At 37.5% G+C, this 27022-nt stretch overlaps 1 long non-coding RNA gene across 1 annotated transcript; it reads left to right on the top strand.

Moving 5' to 3' along the window:
* The first annotated feature begins 1823 nt into the window (after positions 1–1823).
* LOC121397778 lies at positions 1824–12862 on the top strand. Its single transcript, XR_005963916.1, has 3 exons — positions 1824–1981; positions 11988–12023; positions 12780–12862. It is a non-coding gene; the product is annotated as an uncharacterized LOC121397778 (long non-coding RNA).
* Positions 12863–27022: the final 14160 nt, after the last annotated feature.

A 27022-nucleotide genomic window follows, 5' to 3' on the forward strand; every position in this document is an offset into this window, starting at 1 on the left:
TGCTCATCCTGTAACTGCATCTTTTGACCCTTATCTCCTCCACTAGCCACCATGCTCTGGCTGCCCTGTCTTTCACACAATTAATATCGTTTTGCAGAGCAAGCCTCTTTCTGTTCTTGAAATCCATTTAGAGAAGTGAAAATAAAATAAAATGGGCACAACTGACAGGCCCAGGTGGTGGAGTCCACCAGGATTTCCCTAGTATCCAGCCACCAGTCCATACTTGGCAACTGAAATTTGGGGTACTTCTTCTCAAAACTGTTTACATCCATTAATACATAGGATATTTGAGAAACAAAACTTTGTCAATTGGTAATACAGACTTTTTTTTAGTAAGTTGCACCGCTGAGGCATCCATAATTTTACCAATTTTTAGCAACATCCTCTTGGAAAGGATACATTTTAGAGAATTTGCACTCAAAAGCTTTAGGGGTAACAGGCTTTCTTATTATTATAATAATTATTATAATAAGTCATTGGAGACTGATGCTGAAGCTGAATAGGCAGCAGACCTATTAAGTGAAGAAATTCAGTCCACCATCAGAAGATGAATACATTTCCATATCATCCTTTAGATACATTACATTAGCTTGTTTGACTTGCTTAGTCGCGGTTTCATTAATCCACAATAATATATCCTTCAGTCAAGACTCCTCTCTGTCTCAGCTCAGAAGTAGCAAAATCAATTTTTTTAGGAATAAGGAATTCTACAGAACTTTCATTGAGAAACTATACTACTAATATACTACTAATATACATTACTTACATACATTTATTTTTGCAGGATTTGCCCTATGATTTGCAAAATACTGTAAAAGTACTGCCTAATAAAATCTGCCCTCTATTTTGTTTTTGTTACTATTATACAGTAATAATACATTGTATGGCTCTTAAATTGATATCTCACAAAGGCACTGACATCTTGAATTATGTCACAGCTTGCACCAATGGCAAAGTGTTGTTAAACAAGGAGACCAAGGATTGGATCAAGCAACAGAAGTGAAGCCAGAAACACCCAAGGCAAAAACCTAAATGGGGGAGAGGGGCATGAGACAATGACAGTCCACAGTCTGTGCCACCAGTATACTGTTCAATATACATAGACCATTGTGTGCGTATTCCCAATTAGGTAAAGAAATCAATATAAATAATATTTCCGCAGACTCCTAATTTTAATTCAACATCTTTTTTCTATAAGTATATGCAAATAAGTACCTAAAGCCTTACTAAATATACTGCACACAATGTGCATACAACTTCACAATTCACAAGAGAGTACAGGAGTTTTGGGAGTTTACTCAATGTACTACAGTCATTAAAAAAAAAAAAATTTCTCTTTTGTCCCCCAATAAAGGTGAAGTTGGAGATTACAGATTTTCTGTTGTTTACTTTTTTGAATTTTTATGTAAATGAGACATCTCACTTTGATGATTTTTCTCCATATTAAACATACGTATGTTTTTAGTGTTATTCATTTTGTAGCTGTTCTTGCTACTGTAAATGTCCTTTGAAGCGATACTCATATTTGGTTTAAAACTAAGGTGTAACCGAGTGTCATATCCTACTTTTTGTCACCTATTACAAATTAACACTTATCTGTGTTTAGGTCCAATTTTGTACATCTTTTTTTAACTGCATACTTGTACTATGTGTCATGGCTCTTTGTACAGTGAACATCTTAACAATTTGAGCTAATTGTCTAAATCATCTAAGTAGAGAGCAAACACTTAATAAGAATGATAAAGGGTGTAAACTCAAAGCAATTATATATAAGGGTTGTCCTTCACCCAGAATAACTGAGCATAAAACCCACTGTAGGTTTAGTCTATCAGAATATTGCTTTTGATTCTTCTACACTGCTCTACATTGGAGAAGTTTGCATCCTAAACAAAACAATCGATATTGAATACCATGGGATTATTAAAGAACTATCTCATATTCTGCCTGGTGTTACCATGGGCCTTGTTAACTGAGGTACAAGGTGAGTTGTGGAGTTCTAATCTGTTATTTAAAATGTTTAAATCACAGAAATAAGTAAGTGTTTAGCAATTAAAACATTTGCAGAATTCTAAGATTTAATGTATGTGATTAATTGATAAGAAAGGATGATGAGTGGGATGTTACATATTAATCCATCCAAATATTAATATTCTGGATTTAATTTAAAAAGTGATAAGAAATGAGAGGTAAATTAAGTAAAGGCTCTGCAATTATACCAAATCTAGCAGTTGTGGCTTTTGTTGAAGAAAAAGAACGTTAACCACTAAATGCCATTGTTGAAGAACTGATCTTGTGTAGAATCTTAAACAATCCTGTTAAAGCAAACAGTTCTCAGGGCAAATTTATTAGCATGCTGAGCCCCATTACCCTATATTAAACTAATTTTTATGAAAGAGATGATATGTTGTAAGATAAACATATGTTGGTTGCCAAACAATCCTATTTGGATTTTCTTTTTGTCGTTTAAATGTTTTTAGAAGCCTTAATACAAGATTCTTTAATATATGTAAAGATCTCATCCCAAGATATTTTATTTTATCACTGCAAAATATATTTTTATTTCTACTCAAAGGGGGAGAATTAAATCATGTTTAAAAATTGTCAAGCAATGATACATTCTGATAGTTGACTTACATACATTTCCATTTTGAAATTTTCTTATATTCACTAATTTAAAATGGTAATGAAATATTAAGTAAAATAGTACAGGTACCAGTTATATTATCTGAAATGCCTTTGTCTGTAATTTGGATCACCGTGGCTTAATGCTAATAAAAAATATTTAAAAATGAAATAATCCCAATAAGATTGTTAATAAAAGTTCATACTAGATCAGTTAATATCAAGTACAAGGAGCTGCTTTACTATTACTACAAAGAAAAAGGGAATGAGTGGAAAAAAACATTTTTAATTCGAAAATGTTGGCTATGTGCTGTACATACTGAAAATTTCTATTTTGCATTTATTCAGATGTTCAGTTTTATAACTGTGTTTGTAGCCACAAAATCATTGTACTTTACTACCAATTTAACTGGTTGGTCCGTACCTTGATCCCCTAAGGGGCAGATTTATCAAGGGTCGTATTTCGAAGTACAAAAAACTTCGAAATTCGACCATCGAATTGAAAAACGTTGAATTCGAATATCGAATTCGAAGTTTTTTCACAGAATTTGGCAATCCTACGATCGAATAAATATCATTTGACCGAACGATTAAATCTTTCTAATCGAACGATTCAAGCGATTTTATCGTACGATCTAAGGATTTTTATTAGATGTGTAAAGACTTAGAAAAAGTTTGTAGAAGGTCCCCATAGGCTAACATAGCAATTCGGCAAGTTTAATTTGGCGAAGTATTGAAGTCAAAGTTTTTTTTAAAGAGATAGTACTTAGATTATCGAATGGTCGAATGGTCGAATATTCGAACGATTTTTACTTCGAATCAAAGTCAAAGTAAATTCGAAGTCAGGGCAGATTTACTATTGGTCGAATATTGAGGGTTAATTAACCCTCTAAATTCGACCATCAAAGCTAAATCCTTTGACTTCGAATATCGAAGTCGAAAGTATTTACCGAATTTCGTTCGATCGAACGATTCGAAGGATTTTAATCCATCGATCGAACGATTTTCCTTCGATCAAAAAATGCTTAGAAAGATTATGGGGATCTTCCCCATAGGCTAACATTGGTGCTCGGTAGGTTTTAGGTGGCGAAGTAGGTAGTCGAAGTTTTTTTTTAAGAGACAGTACTTCGACTATCGAATGGTCGAATAGTCGAACAGTTTTTAGTTTGAAACGTTCGATGTCGTAGTCGAAGGTCGAAGTAGCCAATTCGATGGTCGAAGTAGCCAAAAAAATACTTCAAAATTCAAAGTATTTTTCATTCTAATCCTTCACTCGAGCTAAGTAAATGTGCCCCTACATGTTACAATGGCTTAAGTGTTTATCTGTTCTAGTGTCTACTTCGCAATGCAGTAATCTATTAGTTATTTATGAAACGTCATAGCTAGGCATCTCCTGCCCAAGATGTAATCATCCTCTCTATGTAAGGAGTAGCCTATCAAGTGTATTTCCTCTGCATGCTGACTTTGTTTTTTTGAAACTATAGCCCCTAAAGAAGTGAAGGGAAATTTCCCTAAAAATCCATTAAAAATACTGCTTATGACCATTATATTGTGTTGCTGTTATGCCAAAGCTGATACTTAGACATCCTTGAGCGGAACTAAGTGTTAACACATGACCAAGTATGAACAATACAATATAGAGAAATGTGGTTATACATGGTGTGACATATTGTATGTTTATACTGCAAATTGCTAATTATTATTATTACACTTTTTGTTCACTAAAATACATGCTATATTGTTTCTGTGGGATATTGTTTCTACCTGTGCGAATATGTTATTATTATTAATAACCACAAGAGTATTTGATTACATTAATTATCCATTACAATTAAGGAAAACCTTCCTGATCAGGGGTGTACAATTCTTGCTCTTCTGCCAGAAATTCCTTCCATATGTAATTGTGGTTCATGTGCTACAAAGTAAATTAAGCTTAATTATGTGGCCTAAAAACAATACGACAGTTGGGTACTCAAAGGGATACTGTCATGGGAAATTTTTTTTTTTTCAAAATGAATCAGTTAATAGTGCTGCTCCAGCAGAATTCTGCACTGAAATTCATTTCTCAAAAGAGCAAACAGATCTTTTTATATTCAATTTTGAAATCTGACATGGGGCTAGACATATTGTCAATTTCCCAGCTGCCCCAAGTCATGTGACCGTTCGATAATCAAAGTACTGTCTCTTTAAAAAAAACTTCGACTTCATTCTTCACCAAATTAAAGCAAGTGTTAGCCAACGGGGAAGTTCCAGAGCACTTTTCTAAGTTTTGTTTGGTCGATTAAAAATCCTTTGATCGATCGCTAAAAATCGTTTGAATAGTTCAAATCAAACGATTTAATCATTCGAACGCTAAATTCGGTGCAAAATCCTTCGACTTCAATATTCAAAGTCGAAGGATTTCAATTCGAGGGTCGAATTTTGAAGTTTTTCAAAGTAAATCTGCCCCTTAATGTGCAAACATAATTTTAGGGTTTTATTGGCGCTGCAATTGTCCTTAAGAGCTTTTTAAATATGGCATAATAGCAAAGAGATTTTAAAAATTATTAATTCATATTATTTCATATTTTTACATTAATCTATAATTTAAATATAATCATTTATAATTTGCAAAATTACCATCAAGGATAAATTGGAAACAATGACCAAGAAACACCCATATAATATGTGAGTCAATTTCAAATATTTGTGCGCAATGTGCAGCTAACCATGATGCACAAAAATAAGGAGAGATTGAAAAAGCAGTGCAATATTGAAGTGTTTAAAGGGACTTGTAAAGACACACCCCATAGAATAACAACACCATAGAAGCTGTGCATCAGAGCTGCTCAAACTTCATTTGCACTTTATTTTGATCCAATTGGCTGACTCTTTCAAGTCAATTGTATTGGAGTATTTGCTTCTACTCTGAGGGTCAGCTGATAATTGTTTATAGTTTTTGGAAACTGTTGAATAATTTGCACAAGGCATATTTGCACTTTAAAATTGACCAGTAAAGTGATTGGTCAATTGAAGAACTATTTGAATGTGTTACACAATATATTGTTTTCCTCCTTTTTCCCCTTCCTCTCTAGCTCTGATAACATTGTCTGTTTATTTATTGGAGTGGAAATTCTCTTAAATATTGGATTGGGTGTACAGCATTTCTTTTGAAATATTGAAAGCTATTTGACATTCAAACAGAAATAAGACATTAATTTGCAAGCTCTACTGGGCAAATACCTTTATGTATATTTAAAATTTACAACATAATTTATGTAAAATTATACACTTCTGTGTATCTTAGTAGTCTTATGCATACTTTTTACCTATACTAGGTATCTTTAAGGCCACAATGGAACCTGAATGGGTTCTAATGTTTCCCAGACTTTTTTAAACCTATACATTATTACTATTGTATTGCTGCACATAAGGGTACAATGCTCACAAACAAACCAAAACATTTGGCAATGAGGGCCCTTGCCACAACACTTTAACATAAAGATAAAGACAGGAACACCCTTTTACTGGCACAAACTATCATCATCCCCACATTATCAAGGCAGTACCCTACTCACAGTTCTTAAGAGTAGTTAGATACAATATTGTAAAAGTCAAAGCCAGGTAAATAGAAGGGATGCAAGAATGCATTGCAGCCAGAAGGTATGACTAGCATCTCCTGTCTTGCCAGCCACAAAGAACATTGAAAACAAATCTTTTATTTTTTCTTGTTTCAAAAAGGCATGGTGGCTTATTTATTGAAAATTAGATTTTAGTGTTTTTTAAAAACACAACTAAACTGATGAACTCTAAAACCACGATTGTCATTGAATTTATTTAAAGAATATAAAATATAAAAATATATAAAAAGTATGAACAAAAAATAAAACACATGCATAACTTAAAAAAACCTCTAAAAATTCAAGTTTTTCCTGATAATTTCTAGCAAAAAAACCCTGAAAACCTCTTAAAGTCCAAATAAATATATTAGAGTACATCCAAAAACATATGAAAAGTCATGGAAGAGATTCCATTTGAGGTGCAATTCAATTTGGAAACATTTATATTAGGGCTTATCGTGTGAAAACTCTATTGAAGTCTATGGGAAAAAACTGGAACTGAATTAGGAGAAAAGTTTTTCTTCTTGAATCTCGACCATGGGTTTTCACGTGATAAACAGTAAGCTTACTTGTTCTCATTGAATTGAATCTGGCCCTATGTTTAAACTTTTGTACCTGCCCAAGGCAACCATATCCCTTAACAGAGAAGATCTGTGTCACCAAATTTCAATATCAATGTTATTAACCCCTTACCATTTTTCTTTCCTTCACCACAGCTATTTCATTTTCTCTCCCCTTCCTTCTCTTTTTTATTACCTTCCTTATTTTAGCCATTTTCACCATTCATGCCTTTCCATTGCCTTTTCCGCTCTTACTGTACATCTGTCTCTCTGCTTCTGTTACCCTTTGCTACTCTGTGTAAAGTGAATGTGGTGCGGAGAATTTTGAGGAGATGGTCTGATAGCAAGTTGGATGCACACTTTAAGATAAATCCTCGAGCAGAGAGAACAGAAGAGCAGTGTGGCAGAGGTTTGATCCATAGCCCTGCAGTGAGGGGTATTTAAATGTTAATGCTTCCACATGTGAGAAGTGTGGTGCTCCATTAGGGTTGCCACCTGTCTGGTTTTGACCAAATTAGGAAAACTGGGCAGGATTTCCTGAGACTGACGCAATCACTGATCGCCACATCACAGTCCCACTCCCGACATCCCAGTTCTGCCCCCATCACATCATGGCCTCACCCCACTACATCATGGCCCCTCTGCCCCTGTGTCATGGCCCTGCCTCCCCCAAAGTTTTCCAGGGAGAAAGGTGGCAACCCTTTGCTTGCTACTAGAGTACTCACTTTTTTTGTACACCTTAAGTATATATGCTGCATTGCAGAGACTTTCAACCCATTACACTGAACTGATAATTTCTTCAGAAGTTTTAAACTATAGGTATGTAGAGGATCAGACAAGTCTTTCCACTGTTTTTTTCTGTCTGTGACATCATCCAGCCCGGTTACAGACTGGAGAGCAATCCAATTGGCTGGGAGCCCCAATGCATCTCTGGAAGAGGAGAAAGACAAGAGAAGTGCCTTGCTTTGGACAAATGCACAGGGTTACAGAGGGAGCCCCTGCTGCAGAAGTCAGACAGAGACAGATCTATGAAGAAATGAACGTGCAGGCTATGAGTAAAGGAGCTGCATTAACAAAGAGACTGCGTATGTGTGTGTGTGGTACTCAGATCGATAACTTTGAGTTTTCAGTCTAAATAGAGAGATTACCCTATGTCCAGTTCATCTGTTGGATGCTGTTGAAATCCTTGTGTGTCCCTGGTTTGAGGACAGGTATGGCTCGTATACCTGCCACATGGAGCAGCTACTAAATCCAAAGGGAGAGGCACCTTGGGGCAGGTATTCCTACTTGTGGACACAAGAGCTCTTAGGGAACAGAATTGATCTGAACTGTGTTAATCTGCATTTATCCACCCAGAGTGGAGCAGGGGACTGTACCAGGGGATTAATAGTCAACACAGGTTCCCCAGGGCAGAGTTAATTGTGTGATTTATATTTAGATTTATTGCATTCAGTTTTATATAAACTTAAATTAGTTTACTGCAAACTGCGTGTTTTATTTTCCTAATAGAAATTCCCTGAGCTGTGCTCCTCAGGGCTCACTTGGTGGAGACAGTGTGCTGTAAATCCCAGTATCTTTCATATGCAAAGAGAGCTCACTGCCCTGGATTGCAAGGGGTTAATCACTATTTAAAAGAGCGTGTAACCAAGATAGGGTTATAGGTGTTCTTCTAAACAGCACTCCTTTCTATTTGGACTTTTTAAAGCTGAAAACAGATAAATACAAAACCACATACATGGACATATCTGTTTTTTTAAATTAAAAGAGGGGATTTCCTCTATGTGTACTTTGTATAATTTAGTAAGAGATGATGCTGCGAAAATAAATTAAACTGTTGCAAATATCTGGGGGAACCGAGTGGGTGCCTTAAACTACAACAAGTTAAAATTGGTGATTTTTTTGCTGAATAAATCAAATATTTATGAAGTATGTAGCAGTGCCCTAATAAGTCCTTAATTTTATCCTTAAAGGGATACTGTCATGGGAAATTTATTTTTTCAAAATGAATCAGTTAATAGTGCTGCTCCAGCAGAATTCTGCACTGTAATCCATTTCTCAAAAAAGCAAACAGATTTTTTTATATTCAATTTTAAAATCTGACATCGGGCTAGACATTTTGTCAATTTCCCAGCTGCCCCCAGTCATGTGACTTGTGCCTGCACTTTAGGAGAGAAATGCTTTCTGGCAGGCTGCTGTTTTTCATTCTCAATGTAACTGAATGTGTCTCGGTGGGACATGGGTTTTTACTATTGAGTGCTGTTCTTAGATCTACCAGGGAGCTGCTATCTGGTTACCTTCCCATTGTTCTTTTGTTTGGCTGCTGGGGGGAAAAAGGGAGGGGAGTGATATCACTCTAACTTGCAGTACAGCAGTAAAGAGTGATTGAAGTTTATCAGAGCAAAAGTCACATGACTTGGGGCAGCTGGGAAATTGACAATATGACAATATGTCTAGCCCCATGTCAGATTTCAAAATTGAATATAAAAAAAATCAGTTTGCTCTTTTGAGAAATGGATTTCAGTGCAGAATTCTGCTGGAGCAGCACTATTAATTTTTTTTCCCATGACAGTATCCCTTTAATATTTTCTAAATGACTGATTAAGCGACAGGAGCATATCCCCTTATAAAAGGGAACAAGTGTACTGAGGTAGTGCCAACCTTTAGCTGTAGTATTATTGGTCACTTACAATATCAGTGTAAGGATCAGAGATTAAAAGGTAGGTAAATCCGCATAATTAAAATGTTCTACATATATTTCTGTTTTATTTACCAAAGATGAAAAAGTTCTTCTGCACAAAGTCTATATATAAAAGTAATCTATGTACTTATGTACTTGTAAATAAATTCATTTGAGGATTGGCCATTTGATAAGTATTCTCCACAAAACTATTAGGGAGTTATTTTCTAAAACTAAACTTTAATAAAAACTAACTCGACCTAACTCCCATCCACAAATTTAATGTATTTACTAATAATTTAGGTTCAAAAAGTCAGATTGAGAAAAAAACTCAAAAAATTTGAGTGTCAATGCAAATTGTGCGACTTTTTCAAACTGACACACGACAAATTTGGATTTACCGAGTTTGTAGTCGAAAAACACAAATTATTTGAGTTTTCACACGAAAACCAGCTCAAACTTTCAAGAACCATGAAGGCATGAATCATGTTCCATTGGTTAAAGGAACCATCTGCCATTGACTTTTACATGATTTCAACAGGTTTTAGCTGGAGTATTTTTAGATTTGAATTGTTAGCAGCTTCGGGGTATAATAAATAAAAAGCAAAAAGTTTTTTTCTCTAAAAATTCAACTCGACTAGAAAAAGGGATAGTACATAGCAACCTAAATGTATCTGCATTCTGAAATATTTAGCATAATTAAAAAAAAAAAGTTTTTATTTTGAAATTTAAGTTTAACAGTTGATAACGTAGAAGAAAGGTTACAGTAGGAGTAAGAGATAATTGTCTTACAGTAGGGCATATAAATTCTAACAGGTACATAATTCCTGCTTTATCTTATATACAGTACATTTGCAATTCAGTGTAACACAATATATTTCAATATATTTCAGAGCCACTATCTCATTTGTAGAGGGTTTATTGTCGGTTGTGTCTAGATGACTGTTGGTCTGGGTCTCTAGTGGGGCCTATACCAGTGCATGGTCTACTCTAACCACTATCTCCAGCCACAAACCCCACACATTGATAGTTAAATATTTTGCCTTTTGTAGGGGGAGAACTGCATTAATAACTTTTTTCCAACAAGTCAGTGTCGGGTGTCTGGTTGAATTCCATGTTAGGAGGATGATTTTTGTTTTTAGCATAATAAAGCATTTGAAGGTAGAACAGTCTCTGATACATCCTGAGAGTGAATGGCTTAGTGTGTCCCATCAGGCATAGTTCAGGGGAGTATATATTGGGGAGGGCAAACTTAGTGTGTATAAAGCAGTCATCCACAACCAGTAGCTCGTGAGCAACATTGGATATTGCTTCCAGTGTCCTTGTAGCAGGGGCTTACTTTTTAATTCCAGGCTGAGAAGCAAGTTTTAATTGCATAAAAATGAAGTATAGTGTCAAGTAGAGTCTCCTGTAGGCTGCCAGTACACACAACATGTTTTTTACACCCAAGGACTTTTTCAAGTGTTGCTCCCCAACTGTTTTTACATTTGAATGTGGCTCACTGGTAAAAAAGGATGGGGACCCCTGGAATAAAGTTTAAAACCAAAAAACTTTAATTTAATGCTAACCCAGTTTATGAATATGTTTCCTGTCTTTGTACAGGCATAACTAATACACCCACACCCCCAACTAGTCATCAGTCCTCTACTAGACATTCTACAAAAACTGTTACTACTACTTCCTCTTCTGTTACATCGAATCCATTGACAAATACTACTCTTGAACCAATGACCACAACTGCAAAACCATCCACTACTACTACTTCAATAACTACTTCCAAGATTACTACTACAGAATCAATCCCTACTACCTCTACTGAAGAATCCACAGCTACTGTTGAATTAACTACAACTGTAGAACCATCCACTTATTCTACTTCTACTACCATTTTTGACATTACTACTACACAATCCCTTACTACTACCTCTACTGTAGAACCCACAACTACTACAGAATTTTCTACAAAGAAGTCGCTCCTGGAACCTTTAAGAGTACAATTTCACTTTCTGCGCTAGCTATGCAGCCCCCCGACCCCCTCCAGAACAGGAAAGGTAAGTGCTGGGGGGGGTGAAGTGGGGGCGACACTGCAGGAGCTGCCTGAGGCAGAAAGATGCCATTGACTAGAGTTACAAAATATCCTATTAATTCCTACTGCTAAACCTTCCCACTAATACTACTATGATGATAATTAACAGCTGCTGCTACTAGTACACAAAAAAACTATTATTCTGTAAGAGAAAATTGTTAATAGCTTCACCTTCTATAAAGACTACAAACTACTATTTCTATTGTAGTTCTATTCTGCAACTTCTGATACATTTTCCACAACTGCAGTTATTTGTCATAAATATATTTAATCAACACAGACAGGTGCGCAGAATACAAGAGTTTTTTTATGTAGGTCATGAGGTTAATGATGGCCTTTTCTTTTCATCAACCCAAATTATGATGTAACTGTAGAGGCTTAAACAAAATAATACCGTTGCTATTTCAAATCTGTTTCAGCTTACGCATTTATTTTTATTACAGGGACCAGTCCTACCACCGCTACTAAAAAACATACAGGTATGTACTACTAAACCAACTTATATGCTAGTTATGCTATCAGAAACTCTTAGGGGGTTATTTACTAATCTCCGAATACCTGAAATTACCCGAAATTACCCGAAATCCGAAAAATTTGTGATTTTCTTTTTATAAAATCGGACTTTTAAAACTAATTTTTCGTAATTTATTAAACCCCGAGGGCTAAAAAGCCCGAATATAAAAACACGGCATCTCAAACCTGTCGAGGTTGCATAAAAGTAAAGGGGAACAGTCCCATTGATTTTTGGTAGTGTCGGGGGTTTCGGGCAATTTCACAATGTTTTCAGAGTTTTCACTCGAAAGGGAGATTTCGGGGAAAATTCACAAAAAAATAGTGAAAATCGGAGCTTTTCCCACAAAGCAAATTATCGGGAAAATGTAATAATAAATAAACGTTAAAAACCCGAGCGGGTTAGATCGGAGTTTGTAGCAGCCGATATTGAGATAAATTCGGACCTTGATAAATAACCCCCCTGCTGTTACAAGCAACCTACTACTGTTATTATTGCAGAATCATATAGTGCTACACAATATCCAAATTTTACTACTGCAAACCCTTCTACTGCTTCTAATATAATTAAATGAATACAGTATTTCTAAAAAAAGAGCCAGCAGGTACTAAAACAACTCAACTTACTACTATGCCATAGCCCAGCATTGTTATAACTTATATCTGCTATACCAACTACAAATTACTTACATTTGATTAAAATTTCTGTGTAACTACTATCACAGCCACCTCTACAATTGAACCATCTTCAACCACTGTTACTACAGCCTCCACAAGTTCTGCCAGATCTACTTCTTCTCAGTCTTCTAGTTCCACAGCATCCTCATCTACTACTGAACACAGCACACCTGCATCAACCACTGCTGAATTTACTAGTCTAACATCCACTCCTACAACAAGATTTAGTGCAACTACTATCGCAGCCACCTCTACAAGTGAACCATCTTCAACAACTATTATTACAGCCTCCACAAATTCTGCCGGATCTACTTCTCAGTCTTCTAGTTCTATAGCCTCCTCATCTACTACTGAACACAGCACACCTGCATCATCAACCACCACTGAATTTATTAGTCTAACCTCCCCTCCACCAGCAGGAATTAGTTCAACTACTATGCCAACCACCTCTACAAGTGAACCATCTTCAACAACTATTATTACAGCCTCCACAAGTTCTACTGGAACTACTTCTTTTCAGTCTTCTAGTTCTATAGCCTCCTCATCTACTTCTGAGCGCAGCACACCTGCATCATCAACCACCACTGAATTTATTAGTCTAACCTCCCCTCCACCAGCAGGAATTAGTTCAACTACTATGCCAACCACCTCTACAAGTGAACCATCTTCAACAACTATTATTACAGCCTCCACAAGTTCTACTGGAACTACTTCTTCTCAGTCTTCTAATTCTATAGCCTCCTCATCTACTTCTGAACGCAGCACACCTGCATCATCAACCACCACTGAATTTATTAGTCTAACCTCCCCTCCACCAGCAGGAATTAGTTCAACTACTATGCCAACTACCTCTACAAGTGAATCATCTTCAACAACTATTATTACAGCCTCCACAAGTTCTACTGGAACTACTTCTTTTCAGTCTTCTAGTTCTATAGCCTCCTCGTCTACTTCTGAGCGCAGCACACCTGCATCATCAACCACCACTGAATTTATTAGTCTAACCTCCCCTCCACCAGCAGGAATTAGTTCAACTACTATGCCAACCACCTCTACAAGTGAACCATCTTCAACAACTATTATTACAGCCTCCACAAGTTCTACTGGAACTACTTCTTCTCAGTCTTCTAATTCTATAGCCTCCTCATCTACTTCTGAACGCAGCACACCTGCATCATCAACCACCACTGAATTTATTAGTCTAACCTCCCCTCCACCAGCAGGAATTAGTTCAACTACTATGCCAACCACCTCTACAAGTGAACCATCTTCAACAACTATTATTACAGCCTCCACAAGTTCTACTGGAACTACTTCTTTTCAGTCTTCTAGTTCTATAGCCTCCTCATCTACTTCTGAGCGCAGCACACCTGCATCATCAACCACCACTGAATTTATTAGTCTAACCTCCCCTCCACCAGCAGGAATTAGTTCAACTACTATGCCAACCACCTCTACAAGTGAACCATCTTCAACAACTATTATTACAGCCTCCACAAGTTCTACTGGAACTACTTCTTCTCAGTCTTCTAATTCTATAGCCTCCTCATCTACTTCTGAACGCAGCACACCTGCATCATCAACCACCACTGAATTTATTAGTCTAACCTCCCCTCCACCAGCAGGAATTAGTTCAACTACTATGCCAACTACCTCTACAAGTGAATCATCTTCAACAACTATTATTACAGCCTCCACAAGTTCTACTGGAACTACTTCTTTTCAGTCTTCTAGTTCTATAGCCTCCTCGTCTACTTCTGAGCGCAGCACACCTGCATCATCAACCACCACTGAATTTATTAGTCTAACCTCCCCTCCACCAGCAGGAATTAGTTCAACTACTATGCCAACCACCTCTACAAGTGAACCATCTTCAACAACTATTATTACAGCCTCCACAAGTTCTACTGGAACTACTTCTTCTCAGTCTTCTAATTCTATAGCCTCCTCATCTACTTCTGAACGCAGCACACCTGCATCATCAACCACCACTGAACTTATTAGTCTAACCTCCCCTCCACCAGCAGGAATTAGTTCAACTACTATGCCAACTACCTCTACAAGTGAATCATCTTCAACAACTATTATTACAGCCTCCACAAGTTCTACTGGAACTACTTCTTCTCAGTTTTCTAATTCTATAGCCTCCTCATCTACTTCTGAACGCAGCACACCTGCATCATCAACCACCACTGAATTTATTAGTCTAACCTCCCCTCCACCAGCAGGAATTAGTTCAACTACTATGCCAACTACCTCTACAAGTGAATCATCTTCAACAACTATTATTACAGCCTCCACAAGTTCTACTGGAACTACTTCTTCTCAGTCTTCTAATTCTATAGCCTCCTCATCTACTTCTGAACGCAGCACACCTGCATCATCAACCACCACTGAATTTATTAGTCTAACCTCCCCTCCACCAGCAGGAATTAGTTCAACTACTATGCCAACTACCTCTACAAGTGAATCATCTTCAACAACTATTATTACAGCCTCCACAAGTTCTACTGGAACTACTTCTTCTCAGTCTTCTAATTCTATAGCCTCCTCATCTACTTCTGAACGCAGCACACCTGCTTCATCAACCACCACTGAATTTACTAGTCTAACCTCCCCTCCACCAGCAGGAAATAATCCAATTGCTATGACAACCACCTCTACAAGTGAATCATCTTCAACAACTATTATTACAGCCTCCACAAGTTCTACTGGAACTACTTCTTCTCAGTCTTCTAGTTCTATAGCCTCCTCATCTACTTCTGATCGCAGCACACCTGCTTCATCAACCACCACTGAATTTACTAGTCTAACCTCCCCTCCACCAGCAGGAAATAATCCAATTGCTATGACAACCACCTCTACAAGTGAAACATCTTCTCTTAATCCAAATATCAATACCAATACTACTACTACTATTACTACTACTACTACTACTACTGCTGCTGCTATCACTACTGATGTTACCATGCCTTTGGGAAGTTCTTCATCAGACAATAACTGTAAGTTGCATATTTATATTTTTTTTTTATTAAAACTACCTAGAAGAAAAGTTAATCTTTTTTACTTAGCAGGAGTGTATTTTGCATAAGTCATCAATGTAAGTTGAGGTCAGTTTGTACTAAAATTAAATAACTACCATGGTGTAAACTGACCCTTTCCAAAAAAATTTTGATTTAAAGTTTGCTGAATTATTAGACAATAACTGTGCAGTTACTGTCAACATTGTACTAATTGTAAATTAAAAGGTGAACTAAGCCTTTAAGACAGTGTTGTGTGTAGAATGAGGTATGAGACATGGAAATACCTTCAATTTTCATTTATACCCTTCTTATCCGAACTCTTAAGGGATACTGTCATCGATATGCATCAGTTAATAGTACTGCTTCTTCAGCAGACTTCTGCAGTGAAATCCCTTTTTTCAAAAGAGCAAACAGTTTTTTTAATATTTCATTTTGAAATCTGAGAAGGTGCTAGACATATTGTCCGTTTCCCAGGTGGCTGCAGTCATGTGACTTGTGCTCTGGTAAACTTTAGTCAGTCTTTACTGCTGCACTGCATGTTGGAGTGATATCACTCCTTCCCTTCCCTCCCCCCCCCAGCAGCCCATCAGAAGAACAATAGGAAGGTAACCAGATAACAGCTCCCTGGTAGATATAAGAACAGCAATAGTAAAAATCAATGTCCCACCGAGACACCTTCAGTTACATTGAGCAAACAATGTAATTTAGAAATAGAAATGACTCCAGGTAATAATAGGTTTTATTTTATTTATTTGGATACTATAAGAGTCCAGATTGATGGCTATGAACTATTAGGTTGTATCTAGATACATAGTTTGTCACGGGGTCATAAAGGTGTATTTTGTATGTCTCTGCCCTCAAAAAAAGTGAAGTTAATAAGAGTTTTCATGCAGTGCTATGTTTGTGTATGTTAAGTTAATAAAAGAGAGAGAGATAGAAACACTGGGGAAACACTATTAAAAAGCAGCAGGAGGTGCAGCCTGTATCTAAGGCAGGTAGTAAAGATTTGGCTTGGTTGTACCTCCTGACACTGTGCACTTTGTCTCACACTCTGCTTACACAAGTGCATAAGTGAGAACTGAATGCCAGAAGTGCTCGCTAAGTGAGGGCACACTGTTGTAACTTAGTGCTCTAGCACTTGGGCCCCAGGGTAGCGTAAATGTTGCATTTGTGCTTGAATTATAACTAGAAATGTGTATAAATATGGAGTATATAATACATTATTGTCTATGTATCTTCCTCCAGTGCCATTCTGGGCTATTATCCTTATTGGACTAGCCTGTATTCTTGCTCTTGGCTTACTACTCGGTCTGCTGTTTGGAGTAAGTATTGCATTTTATTTATAAAGACTATACTATAAAATGTGGAATCATTGGTGACAAGTGTGCAAATGAGGTGTCAGAAATATGCCAAATTAATTGTCATGGTAACTCATGGCATGGTCTGGGAGGTATTGGTTAAAGTCGATGACATTGTATTTCCATACATTATACTAAAAGTTCACTACCACTTAATAACATATAGACTTTTATGGGTCTTTCTATTTACAATTGGTCTTATTAAGCCATGATCATCTGTTTGATAGAAGGGAGTGAATCTGGTTTGTGACATTTGGGGGCAGATTTACATAGGGTCGAATATCGAGGGCTAATTAACCCTCGATATTCGACTGCCGAATGTAAATCCTTCGACTTCGAATATCGAAGTCAAAGGATTTACCGCAATTAGTTTGATCGAACGATTAAATCCTTCGAAATGAACATTTCGAAGGATTTTAATCCATCGATCGAACGTTTTTTCTACAACCAAAAAAACCTTAGAAAGCCTATGGAGACCTTCCCCATAGGCTAACATTGAGGTTCGGTAGGTTTTAGGTGGCGAAGTAGGGGGTCGAAGTTTTTTTAAAGAGACAGTACTTCGACTATCGAATGGTCGAATATTCGAACGATTTCTAGTTCAAATCGTTCGAGTCGAAGTCATAGTCGAAGGTCGACGTAGCCAAAAAAAACATTCGAAATTCGATTTTTTTTTATTCTGTTCCATCACTTGAGCTAAGTAAATGGGCCCCTTGATCAAAATGTCAAAATTTCCCCAACGTTTCTGCAAAGCACCAACATATATAAATGGAACATGGGGAAAATGAATTGTTGTTAAGCACAATGTCCCTAATATCTTGTATTGTGCAAACACTTAAAAAGGTCTCTCTGTCTCCCTACAGATATTTGCCTGTGCAAAACTTGGTTTTTATAGTGTCGGGGCTTTGCCTAGTTACTTTCCACATTTGGGATTTTCGAATGCTTTTGAATCATCCAACATTACTGACCCTGAAAGAGGATTTCAGCCTGTACGGCAGACAGGCGGAACTTCGGCTCAAGGAGAGAGATTTGAGCTTAGCCCAAAACAAGTCCACTTTTGATATAATACAGTATTCTCTTATTGTCTCCACTAACCTAATTACTATGTATAACTAGAAAGGATATACCTCTTGCTAGGTGGCCATAGACACACAGATAATATTTACGGGAAAAAAAATTCGGACAATATTCTGTAAGGTGGGAAAAGAGCAGTCCGATATCGGCAGAAGACTTGGATATCAGTCGGCTCGTCGATCGGGCTGGATGGAAAATTTTGATCGGGTGCCTTTGAAGGCACCAGAACATCGGCCATTGTTAGTGCTGAATCGTCAGATACAGGTAGAATTCTATTATTTATACCTGTATATCTGATGATTCAGCTCAACACGTGTGTATTTAAATGAACAATATTTCTTGGAAAGATCCTTTTCAAGAAAGATCGTAATTGGAACGTCTATGGCCACCTTTAATGACATCAATACATGTATGATTACAAAGTTTGTGGGGGTAGGGACCAAAAAGGTTAAAATAGGTAAAGATGAAAGCTATTTAAATTATTCTAAAATAAACACATGGCATTTTATTGTATATAATGTATGCAACTGTTCCTACTTTATTCATTTCCAATATTTTTCTGTTTATTAAACCTATTTCATATCTAAAAATGGGTGCCTATTTAATATTTATATATTTGATACAGGTAGAATTCTATTACTGTAGACTGTAAATTAATGAAATTAAATAGATTAATATTTATATATTTGCATACACATCATACATCTATGATGTTTATGATATTTATTTATCTTTATATAAGTGGATAAACAGTAGATATGGGATCTGTTATTTGGAAATCCGTTATCCAGAAAGGTCCTAATAATTGGAAAGCCATCTCCCATAGATTCCATTTTAATCAAAGAATCAAAGAATTTTTTAAAAAATATTTTCTTTTTTATCTGTAAAAATAAAACAGTACTTTGTACTTGATGCCAAGATACGGTGGGCAAAGCAATCCTATTTTTAGTAAAAGGTATGAAGATCCAAATTAAGGAGAGATCCCTTATCCGGAAAACCCCAGGTCCCAAGCATTCTGGATATGTAAATATACATATATATCGACTTCAATAAATGTAATACTTAGGGGCAGATTTATCAAGGGTCGAATTTTGAGTTCATGGGAGTTTCTAAAAACTCCCATAAACTGCCATGAATTTATAATAAAACAACCAATCGAAATTAATTGAAATCAAAATCAATTTATTTTCAATTCAGGGGTATAGGATCGAACCGCAAACTCAAATCGAATCGATTCGAGTTTTTTCTCTGAAAAAAATTAGATTTTCAGGGGTCCACTAAACTACTCCAAATTGATTGTAGGATGTCCCCCATAGGCTAAAACACCATTTTGGCTGGTTTATGGATAACAAAAAAAATACGTTTTGATAAATTTCTGACATGATGCTTTAATTGAAAGCAATTTCTATTATCTGGAAAAACATGTTCTGGGCAGTAGTATTAACATACTTCAAAACATGCTACATGCCCATATGGTTTTCTGCATTATTAATAGCAAATTTTAAGTTTAGAATTTGTATTTAAAAACAGTTCATGGCATTTATGAAGTCAGTGTTCTGTAACTATAATTTGGCTTAAACAGACAAATACCAACTAGTGGGGTAGAACATGGACTACAATGGAACCTTTTTCTACAGGATGGGCTTTTGCTATGTGGAAAGATCACGTGAGGGTGTTGTTGAACTACACCTCTATACTGCCTCTCTATACTCAAAATGTAGCAGACAGCCCCCTCCAAATATATAATTAGAAAGCCTTTATTAGTTACTTTTTGGCTTCATAATCTGGACAGATACAACGTTTCAAGCCAAACAATGGCCCTTTATCGATCTTATTTGGCTTGAAACTTTGTATCTGCCCAGATTATGAAGCCAAAAAGTAACTAATAAAGGCTTTTTAATTATATCTTTGGATGGTGCTGTCTGCTTCATTTCGTGGATATTTAAAGTCGGTTGCAGTGGACACCGATTGACGTGCACCTGATTAATTCACAAAAAATTTGGCGAGTGCTGGCTAATTGTATTTCTATTCCTCTCTATACTGCCACAAGTTTAAAATAATGGAGAAATCATGCCAGGGGTTCTTTGCAAAACAATAACACAGGCTGTATTCAATTATAATGCACAGGGTTGATAATACTCACACAGGAGATAGTCAAAATAATGGCAGGTACAATCAAGGATGTAGAAGAGACAGCACAGAATGGCAACTCTGAAGGAATAGCATGGGGAGTTGAAAATATACACCTTCCAGGTTTTCAGTACCTCGTGTGGTCTGGATCCCTACAGTAGACGTGGAATAGGGATAGAACAATAACCTAATTCCCTTGTCAATACTGCAGTCCCTTCACTACAGACAAGTGGGGCCTGGGGAGAGCTACTCACTTCTATCCTCCTTGGTGGAGCTGAAATGCTGCTCTTGCTAACTACAGCTCACCTCTCCAAGAGAGTGTTATAACAGTGGTTATCCTGCATACTAGCTTAACATCATTCATGGGATCCCTGTCCCCCAACTTCTCTAAAGGGGTTGTCCCTTTAGGGCCTAACACTTCTGGGGCCTTGTTGACTCCAGGGTCAATGGAACATCCACCCAGATCAACTGCTACAGGCCAAAGCAGAAGGACCTCCCCCTGCAAAGCACTATATTACAGTAATGCAGGATATGGTCATCAACCTAAGGGCCAATGAACTGGGTATGTAAAATAGATACAAAGCAGTACATGGGCTTTAACCCTGCAACAAGGAAGTGAGGTACTGTTAGGGACATGAAGCCATAAGGGACATTTTAATTTTAAAGTATTATTATGTAAGCTTTTACTTGACATTTAAACAGAAAAATTTCCCTATTAAAATATTTAAAATACAAGATTAAAATGTTATACAGTGGCCTATGGGTCTGATTTGTATAAGCAACCTTTAAAGGAACAGTTCAGTGTACAAATAAAAGCTGGGTAAATAAATAATAAAAATGTTTATAATATAGTTAGTTAACCAAAAATATAATCTATAAAGGCTGGAGTGACTGAATATGTAACATAACAGCCAGAACACTACTTCCTGCTTTTCAGCTCTCTAACTCTGAGTTAGTCAGTGACTTTAAGGGGGGCCACATGGGACATAACTGTTCAGTGAGTTTGCAATTGAGGGAGATTTGTGGGGTTTGGATAGGTTAAGTGCCTCCATCCAGGACTTAAACCATATATTGTTGGGCATACAACTCCCTGGGAATTGTAGTAGAAGTGATTATGGTACCCAGTCAAGCAGACAATAAACCACACAATAGGTCACTTGTAATGTTAGCAATGAAATATATAGACAATGAAATGAGAACAGTAAATGAATAATGTCAACATAACACATAAAATGTTAAGCAATACAATAGTGATCAACCTTTGTATGAAATTGTCCAGGGTCCCTTTAGAAATTCTGAGTGTGCACACTGTGCTTTCTGCAAGGGTGTACCAAAGTAATATGAGCAGAATGGTCTGTTACAACACCAGAAAGTAAAAGGTCTCACCAACTCCTAATGATAGTGAAAGTGAATTACAGGATATCCTGTGAGGCAGAGCAGATGAAGGGGAGCAGGTGGCAGCTTTAATCCACAATGCTGCTGTAGGAGAAGGCTTCCTGAAATTCTAAGGAAATTCACTGCATGTGTCACTGAGGCTAGATGGGTAATCCACAGTCCAGATCCGGTGTACACAATGGCAACTCACTACAGGGCTGAAGCCCTATCTATCTAAAAGGGATTACTACCCTAGCAATAGCTCAGACCTGCTGCATAAGTCCCATTCACTATGATGGCTGAATGGAAAGGATTAACTGACTCCCTGCACTCTGACTTTGGGGTTCCCTATGTAGGAGGGTAAAGGTTCTGCTAACTTTTAGGTCCTTTGGTCCCCTGGGCCTAATTTAGTCAACTAGATTGGGTTTCCTATGTGAAAGTATTCTACTGGCAGTTCAGTGACTGGCCAGTAGATGTCACAATTCTATTTTATAAAAGGGTACGTTTTTTCTATACCCCAGGGATTTAATTTGCCAGCTAGGCTGGGTCCTTTCTCCCATTTTTTTGTATTTGGGAAGTGATAGGCCTTCTGGAAGTGTACCACCTATCCAATAAATTGTACAACTGTTTTTAAAGAACCACTGGTGCCCATAGTTAAAGAGTAATGGCTGTGTGTCCATACCAGAGAAGTATCCCTTCCTCCATACCATAAGCAGGTGCCCACATGAAGATGTAGGGGTAGATTTATCAAAGAGTTTAGTTAGAGATCTACACAGTCCACAGAGTGAAATACCGCATCTCTCCATTCATTTCTATGGGGTTTTAAAGGCGTATTTATCAAAGAGTGATAGTGAAAGTTCATCATTTCATAAATACGCCTTAAAAATCCCATATAAATGAATGGAGAGAGGCGGTATTTCACTCTGCAGACTGTGGAGATCTCTAACTTCACTCTTTGATAAATCTACCCCATAGAGTCCAATTGTATAGTGCCCGCCGGGAGTTGCTGGGAGTTGGACCCCTTGCCTGGGTTCTGTAACCAGTATATAGTAACCCAAGAAAGGTTGAGGCAAACCCTAATCAATCCACCTGTTACACCCACTGTATATGGGTAAATGTTCTACATATGAAACCCCTAGCTACGTCAAACAGATTAGCAGGAACACTCACAAGTGAGAAGGAAGAATCTCAGGCTGGCTCTTGGTAATCAGTGCAGAGTCCATGCTTTATGCCTTCTCTTCTTCTTGGAAAGTTATGCCTCTCTCTCATTTTGGCTCCAAAACCTCCTTCAGAGAGGTCATATGGTCAGGAGCAAATGCAACCTCCTGATTGGCCAGGCTGTGCTGATAACTGTCTCACTGCAGTACAAGCAGCAGTCATATTTTTGGTTGTCCCAGATTTAAAGTCATGGGGTTATTTGTTTAGGAAAAGAGTAAGTAAAAATTCCTACAAAACTATGAAATAACATGTTCTCAATGAACTGACTCTGGCCCAAAGTGTCCCAATATAAACAGCAACTCTCAGGCTTACAAGGCAAATATGTTTGTGTATCGGAGAATACCCCAATGTTTCAGACACAAGTCCTTTGTCAGATTCTAGATTAAACAGTGCCCTCCATTAATTGTGCCAAAAAAAGTGCCAAGGGAGTGCATGATACATGTTGGGTGAGAGGATTTTTATTGATATTTGTAATCAGGGTTGTTTCTGCCATGAGGCAAGGTGAGAAGGTGGCAGTGAGCAGTCAGTTACCAGGGGAGGCAAAAAGCTGGCTCTGGTAAATTTAAGAGCTGAATTTCTGTTTTTAAATATGGAAATTCGGCTCCGCTAATACAGACAGAGCTACTGTATATTGCTCATTGCACTTGCGATGCGGCCCCCCCTTTGACCCGCTCCAACGCTGAAGTTCAGTGTAAAAATAAAAACTGGGTAAATCAATAGGCTGTGCAAAATAAAAAATGCTTCTAATATAGTTAGTAAGTCAAAAATGTAATGTATAAAGGCTGCAGTGACTGGATGTCTAACATAACAGAACACTACTTCCTACTTTGCTCTGTACTGAGTTAGTCAGCAACTTTAAGGGGGGCCACATGGGACATAACTGTTCACTGAGTTTGCAATTGATCCTCAGCTTTCAGCTCAGATTCAAAAGCAACAGTTATGATCCATGTGGCTCCCCTCAAGTCACTGATTGTTTACTGCCTGGTAAATCAGTGGACACTCATGGGCAAATTCACTAAAGGAAGAAGCGCCTAACGCCAGTGTGAATTCGCCAGCGTATCGCATTTTCGTTATTTTGCCGATTCCCTAACGGACGCTGGCGTAAATTCGCTAGTGTTACTTCGCACCCTTACGCCTGGCGAATTTGCGCAATGGACGTAACTACGCAAATTCACTTACGAGCGAACTATTCTGAACGCTACCTTTTACGCCAGACTTCCTTCGCCACCTCAGACCAGGCGAAGTGCAATAGAGTAGATAGGGATTGCTTCAAAAAAAGTTAACATTTTTTCTAAGTCCCAAAAAACGCTGGCGTTTTTTCTTTTTTTAAAGGTGATAGGCTGAAAAAGATCGAAATTTTTTTTGGGGCTCCCCTCCTTCCCCCCTACATTTCCTAACTCATGGCACCTTAACTATACAGTGGGCACATGTGTAGGGCAAAATAAACATCTTATTTGCTGTTTTGAAGGTTTCCCAGGCTTGTGTAGTGCTGCTACATATACCTCCATTGTAACTTCAATTTGGCGCCGTATGCAAATTAAGCATCGCTAGCGTAACTTTGCTTGGCGAATTAGCGCTAGCGCAACTTCGCAACCTTACGCTTCCCCTCAGCGCAAGGAAAATACGCCTGGTGAAGCGGATGCAGGCGCAACTACAAATCTTAGTGAATTTCCCACTCAGAGAGCTGAAAAGCAGTAAATAGTGTTCTGGCTATTATGTTAGACATCCAGTCACTCCAGTCAGATTATATTTTTGGCTAACTAACTATATTAGAAACATTTTTTTATTTTGCACAGCCTGTTTATTTACCTATTTTTTTTATTTTTTCAATGAACAATTCACAGAGCGCAGAGCAGGAGAGGGGTGTGGAATCGCCCTTGTTTGTAATGAAAATAAATTGTAACCACTGAATGTGGGTAAAACCTTTCACATATTTCAGAAAAAAAATAACAAAGGTGGAAGCAGCAGCAGTAATCCTGCATGTGTCCATACTGTGCTTTAGGGAGGTTCAGTGGAACTGGAACATTGCAACATATGAACAGATTGTATCACCATCTGTGTCAGTAGTCATTTAGCGCTGATTACATTTATTCATCAGCTTTTATGGTTACACCAGTGACACATTTACAAGGATTCACTCTTATACTACAAGTATAACATTTAATTCTGTTCTGCTGTATTTGAGCCAGCGGAAACATGGGAGTCACCTAATTCTGTGAAGGTCCTCATTCATTCATCGTATAGCAATAAGTCAAATCAACTGGACTTGCTGGAATTTTTTTTCTCTTGAAGACATATCACTAGTCATCCAACTGGCTTTTAAAGCTAAACGTCTTCAAGGGGAAAAAAAAAAAAATCAAGTCCAGTTGATTTGACTTATTGCTATAAATATATTGTACCATGACCTGAATGAATGAGAACCTTTACAGACAGGGGAGTCTTATACAGGGTCGGACTGGACATTGGGGGGCCAACTGGGTTACAAACCTCCAGGGCCCCCTATGCGCATGTGCGAACGGTGCCACGTGTTGCCCATTCGAGGCTGATGCGAACGCCGGCGTGCATGTGCGGACAAAGTGCACGTCGTCACTGCAAATAGTATAGTGTATGTGGGGCGGGCAGATCAGGAGAGAGGGTCTGGGCTGGCAGGGGCCCACCGGGTTTTTTCCTGGTGTCCCGCTGACCCATTCCGACCCTGGTCTTATACTTTTACCTCACTCTACAATTCCTTGTATTTCAAACAATGGGGGGTGAAAGACTTAGATTTTGTAAGTAAGGAAATAAACACAGGTACTATTTATAACAACAGTATGAGACAGCAACTTTTTATTTAATCATGAAAAAGTCATGAGGCTTGGCTGTGTTCATAAGGAGGGGGAAAGAGAGAAAGTGAAATTAAAACTTGAAACTGTCGTTTTGAACCAAACAAAAATTCCACTTCAATGTGGACAAAAATTATAGGGCTCATTTTAAAATGCAATAACAGTGTATAAAAATGCAATTTAGACACAATATGCCCACTTTTTCTACCCACAATGCAGCATTTTTCCATTTCATTCCAATATCATTGTGACCGAGCACAGCATTAAATTTGCCGCAACTGCAGCCAAGCATAAAAACAAATACAATTAAGGAAGCAGGACAGACTGTGTCCATTTTTGGCCTGATTTATCAACATTAGAACACAAAATTGTACCACAATTCATGTTTTTTAATAGATATAACTTGAAAGTTCAAATGACAGTTTCAAAAACTCAAATTTAAAAATTCGGTATTAAAAGCTGCTGAGTTCATGCAGAAGACAATGGGAGTCATCTAGGCTTAATTGGTTGGTAAACCCATTGAAAATGAGGAGTAAAATATACATTTGATGCATTCAAGTTTTTTTTCAGTTTTATTTTATCACATTTTTAGATTTAGTTTTTTCATAACTAAGCAAACTTCAAATCTTGTAACATTTCGAGTTTATTCAAAATAAAAATATTCTAAAATTCACAAATTCAAATTTCGATTATAAGCCTCCAAGTCTCACTGTGACACTCACTCACAAGCCTTTGAATTTATTCATATTCATACAAACACAATCTCACACAGATTAAGGGGCCGATTCCCTAACTTCGAGTGAAGGATTCGAAGTAAAAAACTTCGAATTTAGAAGCGTTTTTTGGGCTACTTCGACCATCGAATGGGCTACTACGACCTTCGACTACAACTTCGAATTGAACTATTCGAACTAAAAATCGTTCGACCATTCGATAGTCGAAGTGCTGTCTCTTTAAGAAAAAACTTCGACCCCCTAGTTCGCCATCTAAAAGCTACCGAACTCAATGTTAGCCTATGGGGAAGGTCCCCATAGGCTTTCTAAGTTTTTTTGATCGAAGGATATTCCTTCGATCGTTGGATTAAAATCCTTCGAATCGTTCGAAGGATTTTATCGTTCGATCGAAGGAATAATCCTTCGATTGTTCGATCGCACTATTTGCGCTAAAACCCTTCGACTTCGAAATTCGAAGTCGAAGGATTTTAATTCCCAGTCGAATATCGAGGGTTAATTAACCCTCGATATTCGACCCTTTGTGAATCGGCCCCTAATATATCACATATCACACATATCAC

The sequence above is a fragment of the Xenopus laevis genome, chromosome 8S, assembly GCF_017654675.1.
Source record: "Xenopus laevis strain J_2021 chromosome 8S, Xenopus_laevis_v10.1, whole genome shotgun sequence".
NCBI classification, from domain to species: Eukaryota; Metazoa; Chordata; class Amphibia; order Anura; family Pipidae; genus Xenopus; species Xenopus laevis.